This window comes from Oncorhynchus mykiss, chromosome 22 (assembly GCF_013265735.2).
Source record: "Oncorhynchus mykiss isolate Arlee chromosome 22, USDA_OmykA_1.1, whole genome shotgun sequence".
NCBI lineage: Eukaryota > Metazoa > Chordata > Actinopteri > Salmoniformes > Salmonidae > Oncorhynchus > Oncorhynchus mykiss.
Window position 1 is genome coordinate 36,331,624 of NC_048586.1, and position 15,714 is coordinate 36,347,337.

Sequence of the window (15,714 nt, forward strand, 5' to 3'; positions counted from 1 at the left end):
AAAAGGGACATGGTTCCAGTCAGACCAACAGTTTGATTATACTGCTAAACCAGTCACAAAAGCATTATTAAATGCAGTGCAGAGTAGCAACTATCAAAGGATGCTATTAAGCCAGACAGAATGCTTCAGTCGAGCAGCTCTCTTCTCATTGGGAGGGACGCTGATTGACAGACTGGCACTAACACTTTTACCTAAACACAGTCAGTAGAGAGCAGAATCAGAAGAAAGACGATTCAGCCCGTTTGAGGATAACCCTCCCAACTCAACCACAAAGAGCCAGAGTCTGAAGCCTGACCTGAATCTCAATAGATCTCCTGCTGTACTGGGAATCAACAATGTATTCCTTTGCCAGGAAATGTATTCCTTTGCCCGTAGGTTACACATTGCCTGCCTTCAACCGTGCATGTAAAGGAGATATGCCGCATGGCTTTACAGTCATTACCATTCCACATCTGTGTGCCGATTGCTCTCTCGACATGGTTACTTGCACACGGAGCGCATCTCCCTCTGTGAGGAATACCTTCCGGGGTCATTAAGAGACTGTGGAGATATTCTACATCAGTTGAAAAACATGGAGTATAGGCATAAAAGAACAATAGCTCTATGTATGAGTTTTTCTTTGTTCTTTCCTCTGTACTTGAGGCAAAAACCCAATCCGCTCAGTCAGAATGGTTCAGTGAATGATGGCTAGCAGCTAATTCCACCAGGGGAACTGATGGGAAGTTCCTGGTGAGCAACTCCCTTAAAATCAGAGAGTGCTGTGGACTGGAACTGCTATTATTTGGCTGAATGCAGTCTATAGGCTGGTTCTGGTCCTGTGTGCTAGGCTACTAGCATGGGCAGCACCCCACAGAGAAGAGTGAACAGTCATTACCTTCCAGTCACTCAACCACAGCCACAGTCTACAGGCAGGCAGGGAGAGAGACCGACCAGTCAACCTGGGCTGAGGTGGAGGGCTATGGGCTGATGCGGGGCTGAGGCACAGGGGTGGGACAGAGCACAGCTGGAGCCTCTCTCTCTATATTTACTCATGGCTAGTCCAATGATGTGTACACACAGAAAGCAGAGAGAGAGAGCACATCGGGGGAGCTTTTACCGATCAGAGAGCAGTGAACTGTGATGTGTCTGCCTTTCAGCACAAGAGGGACTTTCATCATGACAGAACAGCTATAGGCTACCACAGGTATAGAAAAATAGCTACAGGCCTATCCCCATATAGATTTAATCAACATTGAATGTTCTTTACAAAACAAAGAAAATACCTAAAACATGCATTGGAAAAACATAATGCTGCTATTTTCTTTGTTCAGAAATATGCTAATGCTATGCGGTAATAAACTTGGCTGGATTAACCTAGCACAGCAGTTCATCTCTGGGTTATTAATGGGAGATCAAGGCTAAAATGGAGGTTCATATTTATGCAGTGGCTCAATCAGACACCAACAATGGGTGCTATGGGTAATATTTTCCCGCTGGTCTGCAAGCTGGTCTGCAAGCTTATTAATATCTTGTTAATTGTGTTGTAAATGAAATACATCGTAGTATCATAGGCTAGGATTCATCGTAGGCAGCAAAGGTCATAAAAAAGACTGTCGGTGGACCAGGGGTATCATGTGATAATAGAGTAATCGATAGCGAGTGTATGGGAATGTGATAGTGGAACTCCGATGGACGGTGAAACAATATACAACATGACAGGTACAGTGGGGACCGTTTGTAGGCCTACAGTAGGAATGGATTGACCATTGAGACCACGTCTGTGTAGTAACTAGTTTATATATATATATATATATCAGTAGTCCGGCTTAGAGGCTGATGATGTATGTTTTGTAGCCAGTCCCATTTAGAGAGGTTCAACCCCCAACTGATCTCAACAACCGACTGGTGCTGCTTTCCTCTTTGACTAAGTGTTATTAAGTGGTGACTAACTGGTGCTGCTTTCCACTTCAACTAAGTGTTATTAAATAGTGACTGACTGGTGCTGCTTTCCTCTTTGACTAAGTGGCATTTATGTTCCACTTGGCTTTTTTTTCTCCTTGTTCGCGGATGTGCAAGGAAATGAAGACAGCTGACAACAAGCCCTGTGTGTGTGTGTGTGTGTGTGTGTGTGTGTGTTAATTAACCATTTCACTATCCTAAACAGATAGAAATCAGAAAGCTGTATGTCATTAGTGGTGTGCTGTAGCCCCAGCTGCATAATCTTTAATTACCCCAGCGATGGTAATTAGTGGGTCCCCACAACAGCCGTGTGTGTGAGAGAGAAAGAAAGACAGACAGAAAGATAGATAGAGAGAAAGAGAGCTCTGGGGCACCTTCCACACCACAGCCCCGGGTCTGCCTGTCAGCAGCCTGATGTTGACTGTCTGTTTGGGAGGGTGATCCTCTGCCTTCGTCTCCCTCTCTTTCTTTCTCTTTCTCCCTCCTCTCTGCATGCAGCTGTGACGGATGTTTTAACAAGACACAATGGGATCTGTTTAGCCACCAGCTTGGAACAAAGGTTGCTCTGAGGTCCCTGTGGAAGAGGTTACTGTGGAAGAGGTCCCCGGGGAAGAGGTTACTGTGGAGGTAGGGAGGAGTGTGCCTTCTAAATGAACAGGCTATCTGCAGTTGTTATTTACCTGGCTGACACTATCAAAGGGAGTTTGATAGTGGATAACCAGTTATGTTTTAACTTTGTCATTCTCCACGGTCTTTCTACATTAGAGGGATGGTGCTGTTGAAACAAGGTAACATTCTTCTGATCAAGGGCAAGCAGCTGATTTGACGTCAGTGCTTTCGCGATACGGGGTACACGGTAGACCCTCCCCTCCATCCAGAGCTAGTGCACTGGGAACTAAGGCCAGAATCGCTCCAGTCTCCATGGCTGATAGAGGACCCAGACAATGACCATCTCCAAATGGGTTACACATGAAGTGATATTTATGGAAATTGGCAACCAATGATTTTCATCCAAGTATGAATATTCCCAGTCTGTCACAAATATGTTGGACAGCAGCAGTTGAGATTGTGTCAATAAGAAGCCAACTGATGACTCACACTGAAATCCAAAGACCAGTACAAGCTGTGTTTGCTAGCGACAGTAAATAGGCTAAATCTAAGCCATTTGAGAAAGAGAGATGAAGGAGCCTCAAACCTAACAGTAGGCTTCAGAACATGATTCTGCTCAGTTATGCTGCAACCGTATCTTATGGCAGAAAAGAGCTTCTGGATATCAGGACAGCGATCACTCACTTTGCATTAGACAAAGAGCTTCTGGATATCAGGACAGCGATCACTCACCTTGCATTAGACAAAGAGCTTCTGGATATCAGGATAGCGATCACTCACCTCGGATTAGACTAAGAGCTTCTGGATATCAGGACAGCGATCACTCACCTCAGATTAGACTAAGAGCTTCTGGATATCAGGACAGCGATCACTCACCTCGGATTAGACTAAGAGCTTCTGGATATCAGGACAGCGATCACTCACCTCGGATTAGACAAAGAGCTTCTGGATATCAGGACAGCGATCACTGACCTTGCATTAGACAAAGATTTTTTCAACAACAAGCAGGACTCACACGATATTCTCCAAACACCCCACAGGGCAGACATCCCAATTATTCACATAAGGAAGCGACGCAGAGGACGAAGAGCCGGATGCCTCGTCCGGACCCGCATTAGACAACTAGGAAAGCTGCCGTTACAGTCAATATTACTCACCAATGTGCAATCATTGGACAATAAACTAGACGAGGTACTATTGCGAATATCCTACCAACGGGACATCAAAAACTGTAATATCTTATGTTTCACAGACAGCAAACAGGAAACCACTCACCCAGAGGCGGCGCTCCTAGTGGCCGGAGACTTTAATGCAGGGAAACTTAAACCAGTTCTACCAAATCTCTATCAACATGTTAAATGTGCAACCAGAGGGAACAAAATTCTAGATCACCTGTACTCCACACACAGAGACGTGTACAAAGCTCTCCCTCGCCCTCCATTTGGTAAATCCGACCACAACTCTATCCTCCTGATTTCTGCTTACAAGCAAAAAGTAAAGTAGGAAGCACCAGTGACTCGGTCTATAAAAAAAGTGGTCAAATGAAGCAGACACTAAACTACAGGTGTAAGGGTTTTCCTCCTCTTCGTCTGAAGAGGTGTAGCAGGGATCGGACCAAAACGCAGCATGGTAAGTGTCCACATCGTTTTTAATAACAAAAACACTGAACACTATGAAATACAAAAACAATAAACGAATACGTGAAATGACAAAACCGAAACAGTACCGTGTGGTGAAAAACACAGACATGGAAACAAACACTCACAAACAAACAGTGAAACCCAGGCTACCTAAGTATGATTCTCAATCAGAGACAACTAACAACACCTGCCTCTGATTGAGAACCATACTAGGCCGAAACATAGAAATCCCAAAATCATAGAAAAACAAACATAGACTGCCCACCCCAACTCACGCCCTGATCATACTAAATAATGACAAAACAAAGGAAATAAAGATGAGAACGTGACAACAGGACAGTTTTGCTATCACAGACTGGAACATGTTCTGGGATTCTTCCGATGACATTGAGGAAAACACCACATCAGTCACTGGCTTTATCAATAAGGGCATTGAGGACGTTATCTCCACAGTGACTGTACGTACATACCCCAACCAGAAGACATGGATTACAGGCAACATTCGCACTGAGCTAAAGGGTAGAGCTGCCGCTTTCAAGGTGCGGGACTCTAACCCGGAAGCTTACAAGAAATCCCTCTATGCCCTGCAATGAACCATCAAACAGGCAAAGCGTCAATACAGGGCTAAGATTGAATCATACTACACCGGCTCCGACGCTCGTCGGACGTGGCAGGGCTTGCAAATTATTACAGACTACAAAGGGAAGAACAGCCGTGAGCTGCCCAGTGACACAGGCCTACCAGACAAACTAAATCACTTCTATGCTCGCTTTGAGGCAAGCAACACTGAGGCATGCATGAGAGCATCAGCTATTCCGAACGACTGCGTGATCACGCTCTCCGTAGTCGATGTGAGTAAGACTTTTAAACAGGTCAACATACACAAGGCTGCGGGGCCAGACGGATTACCAGGACGTGTGCTCCGGGCATGTGCTGACCAACTGGCAGGTGTCTTCACTGACATTTTCAACATGTCCCTGATTGAGTCTGTAATACCAACATGTTTTAAGCAGACCACCATAGTCCCTGTGCCCAAGAACACAAAGGCAACCTGCCTAAATGACTACAGACCCGTAGCACTCACGTCCGTAGCCATGAAGTGCTTTGAAAGGCTGGTCATGGCTCACATCAACACCACTATCCCAGAAACCCTAGACCCACTCCAATTTGCATACCGCCCAAACAGATCCACAGATGATGCAAGCTCTATTGCACTCCACACTGCCCTTTCCCACCTGGACAAAAGGAACACCTATGTGAGAATGCTATTCATTAACTACAGCTCAGCGTTCAACACCATAGTACCCTTAACGCTCATCACTAAGCTAAGGAACCTGGGACTAAACACCTCCCTCTGCAACTGGATCCTGGACTTCCTGGCGGGCCGCCCCCAGGTGGTGAGGGTAGGTAGCAACATATCTGCTACGCTGATCCTCACCACTGGAGCTCCACAGGGGTGCGTGCTCAGTCCCCTCCTGTACTCTCTGTTCACCCACGACTGCATGGCCAGGCACAACTCCAACACCATCATTAAGTTTGCAGATGACACAACAGTGGTAGGCTTGATCACCGACAACGACGAGATAGCCTATAGGAAGGAGGTAAGAGACCTGGCCAGGTGGTGTCAGAATAACAACCTATCCCTCAACATAACCAAGACTAAGGAGATGATTTGTGGACTACAGGAAAAGGAGCACCGAGCACGTGCCCATTCTCATTGACGGGGCTCTAGTGGAGCAGGTGAGAGCTTCAATTTCCTTGGTGTCCACATCATCAACAAACTAGAATGGTCCAGACACACCAAGACAGTCGTGAAGAGGGCACGACAAAGCCTATCCCCCCCCCCCCCCCCCCCCCCCTCCCCAGGAAACTAAAAAGATTTGGCATGGGTCCTGAGATCCTCAAAAAGTTCTACAGCTGCAACATCGAGAGCATCCTGACCGGTTGCATCACTGCCTGGTACGGTAATTGCTCGGCCTCCGACCGCAAGGCACTTCAGAGGGTAGTGCGTACGGCCCAGTACATCACTGGGGCAAAGCTGCCTGCCATCCAGGACCTCTCCACCAGGTGGTATCAGAGAAAGGCCCTAAAAATTGTCAAAGACCCCAGCCACCCCAGTCATAGACTGTTCTCTCTACTACCGCATGGCAAGCGGTACCGGAGTGCCAAGTCTAGGACAAAAAGGCTTCTCAACAGTTTTTACCCTCAAATCAAATGGTTACCCGAACTATTTGCATTGTGTGCCACCCCCAACCCTTCTTTTACGCTGCTGCTACTCTCTGTTTATCATATATGCATAGTCACTTTAACTATACATTCATGTACATACTACCTCAATTGGGCCGACCAACCAGTGCTCCAGCACATTGGCTAACCGGGCTATCTGCATTGTGTCCCACCACCCGCCAACCCCTCTTTTTACTCTACTGCTACTCTCTGTTCATCATATATGCATAGTCACTTTAACCATATACTACCTCAATAAACCTGACTAACCGGTGTCTGTATATAACCTTGCTACTCTGATTTTCAAATGTCTTTTTACTGTTGTTTTATTTCTTTACTTACGAAAGGAGCTCCGCCACTTTGTGTCTGAGTTGTAATGGTTACACACACACACACACACACACACACACACACACACACACACACACACACACATTTTTTTCGCACTATTGGTTAGAGCCTGTAAGTAAGCATTTCACTGTAACACCTGTTGTATTCAGCGCACGTGACAAATAAACTTTGATTTGATTTTATGCAGTGAATATGGCGGTGTACAACTGCACCTTGATTTGTATACTATTCAAAGCGGAACTTGAGTTATTACTGTAATCACCTAAATACTGTTCTCTAATGACCATTACTTAAATAATTGGATGTCAATGGACCAAAAAGTCCTGAGATCAGCCAATAGCTTAATGGAATGAACACAATTACACTCAGCGCAGTAAAGTACTGCCAACTTGCCCAAAATGAAAATAGAGTGTATTACGATATGGTTCATGTCTCAAATAGGCATCAGCAATAAACATTAGGATGCCTGTCTCAAGTATACATCAGTATTAGACCCCTCACCTACCTGCCTGCCAGGGATATCTGCTGGTTCAGCCTGAGCAATCTGCCTGTCTCATTAAGTCTAGTGCTATTGACTCCTGGTAATGAGCCACACTGTGTGTGTGTGCGTGTGTGGCCAGCTAGAGACAGACTGTAGGAACCAACACGAACATTACTTGACCTTTGTCCACAGCACATTGCTGGATTAAATCCCTGTTGAGCTCTGTGAGGCACAGCGTGAATGATCCACCTGTTAAGGCTATGAGCCGGCCCTGGTCCTGCTCTATACTCAATGTCAGTCCTGTGTCTTAGTAGTGCAGACCGCAGAGCGAGTTTAATTTAAGCTGGCACTGTACATAGAGTCAAAGAGGGAGCAATGTTCATTTAGGTAGATTGAGTTCAGTAGACCACAGCAACCCTTTCATTTTAATCAGGCCCCGGATCTGTATTGTAAATATAATCTTGAAAAACCAAGGGATATTCAATATGAATCCAGTTGTGTAAAGAAAACATGGAAGCATGGAGGGAGTCGATGATAAACTAATCTAAGAGGTCCATCCAGTCATGTGTGGTGACTAGTGATTATTGATTACTGCATTGTTGGGTTTGGAGCTTGCAAGAAAGGCATTTCACTGTACTTGTGCATGTGGCATTAAAATCTTGAAACTTGACTCAGGTTGGACTTTTTTTCTACTGTAAGTGCACTCATGACCAGGGTCAATGCTGACCATGGAAGGTCTCATCTTCAACTTGTATCACTCCCCTTCCCATCTCCCCCTCCCCCCCCCCCTCACTCCCCCCTCACCATGGTGAAAAAAATACCCACCTTCGTCTATATTTAATGTGCTGACAGGATGGAATAATGTTTTCAGATAGAATGGATACTGTTTTCTATCAATGATTTTCTTCCTGTATAGTGTGGTGTAGTCTACAAAGCACAATTGCCATCATTCCTGATCACTTCATCCTGACCCAACGATTCAACATTAAACAGGAGCTTCTGGCTCTATAAAACCTCTACCACTCTTGGGCCCTATCGAACCAGTGACATGCACACAGCCTGTATGCCTGGATCTTAATCATCATTTACCTTTGCCTTTCCTCTACATCCCTGCGGCTGGAGTGCACCTGCTCCTCCATCTCGGGAATGAGCACCAGTTAGTGATGAGGTGAGGGTACTCTACTATAGCCTCCAGTGCATGCATAAATCGGCTGTATAATTGTTGCCCTACCAACAATGGAATCCTAATATAATGTAATAAAAACATATATAATATAATACATATCGTTAAGTTCGACAATAGATACAATCTCTGCTCGCATCATTCTGTATCCCTCAACAGAAAACCACTTCTGTAACCAGCACGACACATCATCTTGCAAAATTGCTTCATTTTTAGCTCGTGGCACTTCAAACTTTGAAAGAATAAACTCATGAACACACATTGATACATTGTTGCATTGATGAAGCTCAAACTTACATCTATAGTAGGCTACTTTTCAAAGTAACAACGAAACCCCCAGTTAGAATTGCATCACGAGCAGGTTTCCCTTCCGAATCCCGGACCAACAATTTTACTTGCAGCTTTTACTTTTAATGATTTGCTGACGGTTTAACGATCTCGTTTTTAAATCTTCAGTGTACTGTATGTTTTTCTTTTTGTTGTGGGAGCATGAGGGAGATCACTCAAGCAGTACCCCAGTGTACAACCGTGTTATACAACTCTCTTCACTAACAAAATCTCCCAGGGTCGGCCCTAGATTTTGGGGGCCCTAAACACAAAACATTTTTGTGGCTCCCCCTCTTAACAGCAGAGATAAACATTTACATTTTACATTTAATTTCCTGAAATTCTACACATTTTGCCAAGAGGCAGAGATTTTTTTTAAATCTACAATTTTACAGCTAATTTCCTGCAAATCTACCCATTTTGCCATGGGGTGGAGAGACATTTTTGCACGTTTAAAGCTCATTCCATGCAAGTCTACACATTTTGCCAAGACTTACATCCATGTTAATGATACCTGAGTGAGAGTGACTAACAAAATCAACTGACTAATTTACCAAACAAAGAATTGTTAGCTGAAATGGCTAATTGAGTGACTGTCAGTGACTGACAATACCAGTGTTTTCCACTTCATATTAACTATGCTACTTTTCATTTTCAATTAGCTACTCTGTCGAGCCCTCTCCCACTATAATGAACAATATGCATCTTCTAGCAATCTATTGATAGGATAGGCGCCTGTCAGTCACAAAGCGAGCAGAGAGGAAGAGGCGAAGCGAGATGTTTCACTCTCGCCAAAATCTGTCCAAAATAAGACCAATGTGTTTCCATTGGCTTATTTTGGACCTAAGCTTGTCTCCTGTCTTCCCACTTTTAGGACGACTCCCATTGAGACATGAACATCTCATCCTTATATACAGGTTTTTTTTTTTTTTGTTTGCAGTCAAATTTCTTTACGCGGAAGAGAGCATGATGCTCGTGATTTTGCACATCCCATGTAATGTAACTGGTAACAATGACTAGCACGCGGTGAATTGTTGCGTGAGTGGGTCGCTTGAGGGTGCTGGCAGCATATGGCAGCAGTTCGATTGTGCGTCAAGAATTCAGCCTTGCAAGTTTGTGTGAATGTCTGGTTATTAAATGGGTAAATAGTTTAATCAATTTCATGAATTTATTCACAGGTAACGTTAAATAGTAATATGCTCTAAAACGCTCTGGTGACAAACACACTTTGTTGCCCTGTTTCCAATCGTCCACAAGGCTGGGAGAACCTATTAATGTAGGTAAATACATTTCGATTAAAAAAAATAAATAAGACGTATTATTAGCTAACTAGCTACAGTGCAGGTTAACTCAAACAAGCTGCTAATGTAGCTAGCTAGCTATCTAGACAACTTGACATAAGTTAATTAAATATCACAGCTACGTAACTTCATATTAGCTAGCTATCTTGATGTATTTAACACTGTAACAAAAACTCCAAATGCATTTGTAGGTAGCTAGCTAACAGCCATGGAGGAGGGTGAAAGGATAGCAGCCCCAACTATCAGTGAGAAAGTAGGCTATTCTGTATAGGGCAGGTACTTTAGTGTAGTTCCAGTCCCTAGAAGTGAGGACAGAGATAATAGTAACATAATATTCAGTGTGGTCTAATTTGAGTATAATGAAGTCTGTTTCTTGTGTGGTTTTCTGTCCTCAGATACAGAGAGCTGTGAAAGCCTGTCTGCAGATGAAGAGGTCCCAATGAAGAGCAGTGGTTCTCAGTCCTGGTTCTGGGAACTGGACCTGTTTTTGCCTTAGCTCTGATTCAAATGATCAAGTCATCAAGCTTCAAGTGGTATTTATGATTAATTTGTGATGCAATCCTTGATATGATCCTGCTATTGTCACATGCATGTGCACATGCATCTATTTATCAAATGTTATCATTTGTTATAAGAATTATTATACTTTAGTAATCCACAATGGCCTGGTGATGTAAAAGTCTAATAATGACATTTTCTTCCATATTCCTACAGATATCTTGTAACTGGAGATTCCTTCAAAATGATTGCCTACAGTTACCGTGTAGGGCACTGCAAGGTTGGGTGACCAGAGCCATCTGGGACTGCCTCCTGGAGGAATTCAGGCGTTTGAAGGCTACCTGTGTCGTGCATAACTTCATGAGGATGGACACGAGTACCAGGAGGGGGATCTGCAGCTCGCCACCGTGTGCCAGAGGAGAGGTCTGCTGCTCTACAGTATGTTTCAATGATTAGGGCCAACAACGCAGCATGGGAGGAAATCCATGTGTGGGATATCTTCACCTCCTACTTCTTCAGAGGGTGCTGTTCCCTGGCAAAACCATAGACTACAATGCACAACCAAAGGCTATTTTAAGAGCCATCCACATTGCAATAAGAGTATTCTTCCATTTACTTAGCTATGTCAACTGCAGTTTTTAAATTCCCAGTTTCTCTCCTTTTGATTTCTACTTCTCAGGTGAGGGTGCTGTTCAGGTAAGGGTGATGTCTGTACAAAACCAAAACAGGCTCTTTTAAGAGTCCCCCATATTGAGAAAATGTTGAACAATTAAACACCCTATAGACACACTATAGTATAAGACGTGTATCAATCTGATTGATGGATTGTGTTGGGCAGTAAGCAGGCTCAGGTGTGGCTCCTTCCACCTTCAAATAGGCAAGAGGACCAGCCACGGAGAATAGTAAGATACATCATTAGTTCTATAACTACGCTATATTGTTTGTCCTTGTGTGTCTGTGCATGTTTTTCAATAAAGTACCCTGCAGCCACTTAGTGTGGATACCAGGTGAGACCACACACACAGATTCCTGTTGAACACTTGTCTTTAACTACCTTATTTTCTCAATAAGTCTCGTTCACTTCATCTCTCTCCTCCTATCACAACTCGGATAAGACCCAGATGCAGACAGCTAGAGTCACAGATGTTTATTGACCCAAACAGGGGGCAGGCAAAAGACAGGTCAAAGGCAGAGGTTCGTAAACGAGTCAGGGTTAGGCAGGTACAGAACGGCAGGCAGGCTCAGGGACAGGACAGGCAGAGGTTCGTAAACGAGTCAGGGTTAGGCAGGTACAGAACGGCAGGCAGGCTCGGGGTCAGGACAGGCAGAGATTTGTTAACAGGTCAGGGTCAGACAGGTACAGAACGGCAGGCAGGTTCGGGGACAGGGCAGGCAGAATGGTCAGATCCGGGGAAACTAGGAAACAGAACTTGAGAAAGCAGGGAGACGGGAAAACACGCTGGTAAGACCTGGCAAGACAACTGGCAACAGACAATCAGAGAACACAGGTATAAATACACTGGGGATAATGAGAAACATGGGCGACACCTGGAGGGTGGTGGAGACGAGGACAAAGACAGGTGAAACAGATCAGGGTGGGACACCTCCCTTCTCCCTAAATCATCTAGGTTATATCAGCTGTGTCGGTGAACCCCTCCCGGAGCTGAACTGGCACATAGAGGGCACAGCATGATCAGAGGTCACTTGGTCGGGTCAACAGGAAGTATTATTAAAAATATGCTTTACATTGAAATACAGATAGATGTAGTAGTCCAAGAGTTAATGATAGGGAGGGTTTTGCATTACACCTCAAGATGATTATGATGACTGACAGTGTTAGCACGATAAGCCTTTTTAAAATTCTATATCTCTCCATCTGTCTCGTCTGCAGGTATGTTTTGATGTGAGAGAGGATGCCACCCCCAGTCCCGTCATCACCCGCTCTTAAGATAACCTTAAGGACAACTGGGGACCCAAAGCTGGTTAGGAGACACCACTAGAGACACTTATGTACTTGTGAAGAACTGAGACAATATTAGGGTAGCACTGTAATTCATTAAACATATGCTGTCTTCCCTGCTCCTCAATTCTTCTTTCCCCTTCTGTCTTTTACACTCTCTCACTTTTTCTCGTACTATTGTTTGTACAGATGAACGTGGTACCTTCAGGCATTTGGAAATTGCTCCCAAGGATGAACCAGATTTTTTTTTCTGAGGTCTTGGCTGATTTCTTTTGATTTTCCCATGATGTCAAGCAAAGAGGCACTGAGTTTGAAGGTAGGCCTTGAAATACATCCACAGGTACACCTCCAATTGACTCAAATGATGTCAATTAGCCTATCAGAAGCTTCTAAAGCCATGACATCATTTTCTGGAATTTTCCAAGCTGTTTAAAGGCACAGTCAACTTAGTATATGTAAACTTCTGACCCACTGGAATTGTGATACAGTGAATTTTAATTGAAATAATCTGTCAACAATTGTTAGGAAAATTACTTGTGTCATGCACAAAGTAGATGTCCTAACCGACTTGCCAAAACTATAGTTTGTTAACAAGAAATTTGTGAAGTGGTTGAAAAATTAGTTTTAATGACTCCAACCTAAGTGTATGTAAACTGCACATGATGCATAGGAAGGGTAGTGTACTGTTTTTTAAATTCTGTTTCTGTATATATGAATTCCAAATTAGCCTTTAATTACTTAAATCATGTTTCTAGTCTATTCGCTTGGTTAAAATGTGTAACCATTCATGTCCCAGGACCAGGATCGGTAAATGCTGTTAAAGTATATCATTTTAATACATGCAGACACAGCTGGTACTCCTGGTATTGGATATGAAGGAAAAATAATGTCTCACAGACATATCTGAACCGCACTTTTATTTGCCAAGGTAGAGTACATGATCAGTGAATATATTCAATGTACAGGCTACAATGTGAGGATCTGTCACACCAGCCTTCGCTTTGGCTCCCCCTCCTGTCCAGCTCAGGCATTCGGCGTCGCCGGCCTTCTAGCTCCTCCCGAACCTGCTGCTGGCAAATGCCCTTCACTCATCAACCCCGGACTTGTCTCGTCATCATTACACACACCTGGTTCCAATCCCCACTCTATACATACTCACTCTGTCATTTGTCTTTTGTCGGCATTGTAAATGTTGCTTATTTTCCTTGAGTGGAATCTCTCCTATTTCCTGAGTACTTTATTATTTAGTACTTTGGGTTTCGTCCCGCTTTTAGAATTATAGTGCTTTAATAAACTCAGTAGTTCTAAACCTGCAACTGCCTCCTGCTCTCTACACTTGTGACCGGATCTCATGCTTGGTAATAACTACATGTATATAGGACTTGCATCCTTGGCAGAATAAAGTTATATTATATTCTACTTAATCCATAGGCTTCATTAATGCCATTTAGACTAGTTTGAAGTCGATACAACAGGCTATGATAGCTGAGGTTCATAGCTAGGTTCTGAACTAATATTTATACAACATCTTTTAGGGTCCATACACAGATCTGCTACACATCCATAGGCATACAGGTATTTTTATCCTCCACTACACAATAAGCGGCATTGCATGGGGAATATCAGCAAGGCAAGCTTACAAAGTTGTACATAAAATTTGCAGTAAATGCTTTAGCTAGCTAGCGTTAGATTCTTTACGTCCACTGTTTTACAAGACGACAGCCTGGTTTGCAGGTTTTCTAAAACAAACAACACGAATCACATTTTTTTAATTAATGTCACAACACCCATAAAACTAGTTAGCTAGCTGGCAAATGTTAGCTTGTCAGCAAACTTGCTAAATAGCGATTTTCGTAAATTAACTTTATGACAAAACATATGCAGAATAATTTGTCTCTACATTAACTAACATATTCCTCTCAACTGTATTTTTTTTTTTGCATGACTCGTCATGACGTTATAATTACTTGCTATGTCAACTGCAGTTATTCAATCCCCAGTTTCTCTCCATTTGATTTCTACTTCTCAGTGAGGGTGATGTTTAGGTAAGGGTGATGTCTGCACAAAACCAAAACAGGCGCCTGGTGTATAATTGAGGGCTGTGCGCCTTCCATCTTCAAAGAATAGGCAAGAGGACCAACGATGGAGAATTGTAAGACACTCCATTATTATGTGTGTGTGTGTGTGTGTTCCAGTATAAAGTACTCTGCAGCCACTCAGGGTGGACACCAGGTGAAAACACAGACAAACATACAGATTCCTGTTGAACACTTTGTCTCTTTAAATACCTTATTTCCTCAGTCTCCCTCCCTCACTTCATGCCTCTTCTCCCTGCTCCCTAAACCCTCTAGGTTATATCAGCAGTGTCAGTGAACCTCTTGCCTGCCTGACATAGCATAATCACAGAGAGGAGAGGTCACTTGGCTGAGTCAACGGGAAGTGTTACTAAAGAGATGCTTTACATTGAAATACACATAGGGATGTAGTAGTCCAAGAGTTAATGATCCAAGGTCAGTTTAGCATTTTACCTCATTATTATGATGACTGACAGTGTTAGAATAAAAAACCCCACAAATCTCTATCTCTCTCTATCGCTATCTCGCTCTACATCTGTCTCTTGTCTGCAGGTATGTTTTGATGTGAGAGAGGATGCCAACCCTCAGTCCCGTCATCACCATTTCACCCGCTCTTAAGATAACCTTCGGGTTAACTGGGGGCCCAAGGCTGTTATGAGACACCACTAGAGACACTATTATGTAATTGTGATGAACTGAGAGAATATTAGGGTAGCACTGTAATTCATTAAACATATGCTGTCTTCCCTGCTCCTCAATTCTTACTTCTTTCCCCTTCTGTCTTTTACACTCTTTCTCACACCTCTCTACCCACCGCTTTCTTCCTCTGTTTTTATCATGAACACCAGATGTGCATTGAAGTACAGATTGAACTTGTATTCATAATCTAATAAATATTACAATTATAATATTAATAATGCATATATTATGCATTTATAACCTTTGAATAATGAACTTTTTCACATTCTCTACTGGAATTGGTTCACATTCTCTTCTGGTTGAAATTAAGTCTCATTTGATGAAATACTACACTTATCCTGTACAGTATTTACATGATGCATAGGGAGTGCAATTAACTGTTTTTTAAATTCTGGTCCTATACATTTGAATTACAAATCAGCATTT

The 15,714-nt window shown here is 43.3% G+C and overlaps 1 long non-coding RNA gene across 4 annotated transcripts; it reads left to right on the forward strand.

Moving 5' to 3' along the window:
* Positions 1–8,130: 8,130 nt before the first annotated feature.
* Positions 8,131–13,827, forward strand: LOC118943606. Of its 4 annotated transcripts, none has more exons than XR_005038828.1 (6): positions 8,896–9,896; positions 10,452–10,589; positions 10,771–10,977; positions 12,446–12,536; positions 12,704–12,830; positions 13,480–13,827. It is a non-coding gene; the product is annotated as an uncharacterized LOC118943606 (long non-coding RNA). The 4 variants fall into 4 exon arrangements; XR_005038826.1 differs by having other exon boundaries at positions 8,902–9,896; positions 10,771–10,992; XR_005038827.1 differs by having other exon boundaries at positions 8,131–9,896; positions 12,446–12,830.
* Positions 13,828–15,714: the final 1,887 nt, after the last annotated feature.